This window comes from Triticum aestivum, chromosome 1B, assembly GCF_018294505.1.
Source record: "Triticum aestivum cultivar Chinese Spring chromosome 1B, IWGSC CS RefSeq v2.1, whole genome shotgun sequence".
Lineage (NCBI taxonomy): Eukaryota > Viridiplantae > Streptophyta > Magnoliopsida > Poales > Poaceae > Triticum > Triticum aestivum.
The window spans coordinates 697,387,077-697,390,061 of record NC_057795.1 but is presented as its reverse complement, the minus strand read 5'-3'; positions in this window follow the sequence as shown (position 1 = coordinate 697,390,061).

The following is a 2,985-nucleotide window of genomic DNA, read 5'->3' as shown; positions in this document are numbered from 1 at the left end:
GAGGTAGAGAATCAACGTGACCGAAAAATAAAGTTCTTACGATCAGATCATGGAGGAGAATATTTAAGTCACGAATTTGGTATGCACTTAAGGAAATGTGGAATCGTTTCACAACTCACGCCGCCTGGAACACCTCAGTGTAACGGTGTGTCCGAACGTCGTAATCGCACTCTATTGGATATGGTGCGATCTATGATGTCACTCATCGATTTACCGCTATCATTTTGGGGATACGCTCTAGAGACAGCTACGTTCACTTTAAATAGGGCACCGTCTAAATCCGTTGAGATGACACCGTATGAATTATGGTTTGGGAAGAAACCTAAGCTGTCGTTTCTAAAAGTTTGGGGATGCGATGCTTATGTCAAGAAACTTCAACCTGAAAAGCTCGAACCCAAGTCGGAAAAATACGTCTTCATAGGATACCCTAAGGAAACCATTGGGTATACCTTCTACCTTAGATCCGAAGGCAAGATCTTTGTTGCCAAGAACGGGTCCTTTCTGGAGAAAGAGTTTCTCTCGAAAGAAATAAGTGGGAGGAAAGTAGAACTCGATGAAGTACTGCCTCTTGAACAGGAAAGTAGCGCAGCTCAGGAAGATGTTCCTGTGCTACCTGCATCGACTAGAGAGGAAGTTAATGATGATGATCAAGGTACTTTGGATCAAGTTGCTACTGAACTTTGAAGGTCCACAAGGACACGTTCCACACCAGAATGGTATGGCAACCCTGTCCTGGAAATCATGTTGTTAGACAACGGTGAACCTTCGAACTACGAAGAAGCGATGGCAGGCCCAGATTCCAACAAATGGCTAGAAGTCATGCAATCCAAGATAGGATCCATGTATGAAAACAAAGTATGGACTTTGACAGACTTGCCCGATGATCGGCGAGCGATAGAAAACAAATGGATCTTTAAGAAAAAGACGGACGCGAATGGTAATGTTACCATCTATAAAGCTCGACTTGTCGCTAAGGGTTACCGGCAAGTTCAAGGGGTTGACTACGATGAGACTTTCTCTCCCGTAGCAAAGCTGAAGTCTGTATGAATCATGTTAGAAATTGTCACATACTATGATTATGAGATATGGCAAATGGACGTCAAAACGTCATTCCTTAACGGCTATCTTAAGGAAGAACTGTATATGATGCAGCCGGAAGGTTTTGTCGATCCTAAGAATGCTAACAAGGTATGCAAGCTCCAGCGATCCATTTATGGGCTGGTGCAAGCATCTCGGAGTTGGAACATTCGCTTTGATGAGATGATCAAAGCATTTGGGTTTATGCAGACTTATGGAGAAGCCTGCGTTTACAAGAAAGTGAGTGGGAGCTCTGTAGCATTTCTCATATTATATGTAGATGACATACTTTTGATGGGAAATGATATAGAACTTTTGGACAGCATTAAGGCCTACTTGAACAAGTGTTTTTCAATGAAGGACCTTGGAGAAGCTACTTACATATTAGGCATCAAGATCTATAGAGATGATCGAGATGCCTCATAGGTCTTTCACAAAGCACATACCTTGATAAGATATTGAAGAAGTTCAATATGGATCAGTCCAAGAAAGGGTTCTTGCCGGTGTTGCAAGGTGTGAAATTGAGCTCGGCTCAATGCCCGACCACGGCAGAAGATAGAGAAAAGATGAGTGTCATCCCCTATGCCTCGGCTATAGGGTCTATTATGTATGCCATGTTGTGTACCAGACCTGATGTAAACCTTGCCATAAGTTTGGTAGGAAGGTACCAAAGTAATCCCGGCATGGAACACTCGATAGCAGTCAAGAATATCCTGAAGTACCTGAAAAGGACTAAGGATATGTTTCTCGTTTATGGACGAAGAGCTCGTCGTAAAGGGTTACATCGACGCTAGCTTCGACACAGATCTGGATGACTCTAAGTCACAAACCGGATACGTGTATATTTTGAATGGTGGGGCAGTAAGCTGGTGCAGTTGCAAGCAAAGCGTCGTGGCGGGATCTACATGGCAGCCTCGGAGGCAGCGCATGAAGCAATATGGATGAAGGAGTTCATCACCGACCTAGGAGTCATACCCAATGCGTCACTCTCTTTTGTCACAACACTGGAGCTATTGCCCTTGCCAAGGAGCCCAGGTTTCACAAGAAGACCAGGCACATCAAGCATCACTTCAACTCCATTCGTGAAAATGTTCAAGATGGAGACATAGATATTTGCAAAGTGCATACGGATCTGAATGTCGCAGATCCGTTGACTAAACCTCTTCCGCGAGCAAAACATGATCAACACTAGAACTCTATGGGTGTTCGATTCATCACAATGTAACTAGATAATTGACTCTAGTGCAAGTGGGAGACTGTTGGAAATATGCCCTAGAAGCAATAATAAAATGATTATTATTATGTTTCCTTGTTCATGATAATTGTCTATTATTCATGCTATAATTGTGTTATCCGGAAATCGTAATACATGTGTGAATACATAGACCACAACATGTCCCTAGTGAGCCTCTAGTTGATCAACAGATAGTCATGGTTTCCTGACTATGGACATTGGATGTCATTGATAACGGGATCACATCATTAGGAGAATGATGTGATGGACAAGACCCAATCCTAAGCATAGCACAAGATCGTGTAGTTCGTTTGCTAGAGCTTTTCCAATGTCAAGTATCATTTCCTTAGACAATGAGATCGTGTAACTCCCGGATACCGTAGGAGTGCTTTGGGTGTACCAAACGTCACAAAGTAACTGGGTGACTATAAAGGTATACTACAGGTATCCCCGAAAGTGTCTGTTGGGTTGACATGGATCGAGACTGGGATTTGTCACTCCGTATGATGAAGAGGTATCTCTGGGCCCACTCGGTAATGCATCATCATAATGAGCTCAATGTGACCAAGTGGTTGGTCACGGGATCATGCATTACAGTACGAGTAAAGTGACTTGTCGGTAACGAGATTGAACGAGGTATTGGGATACCGATGATCGAATCTTGGGCAAGTAAC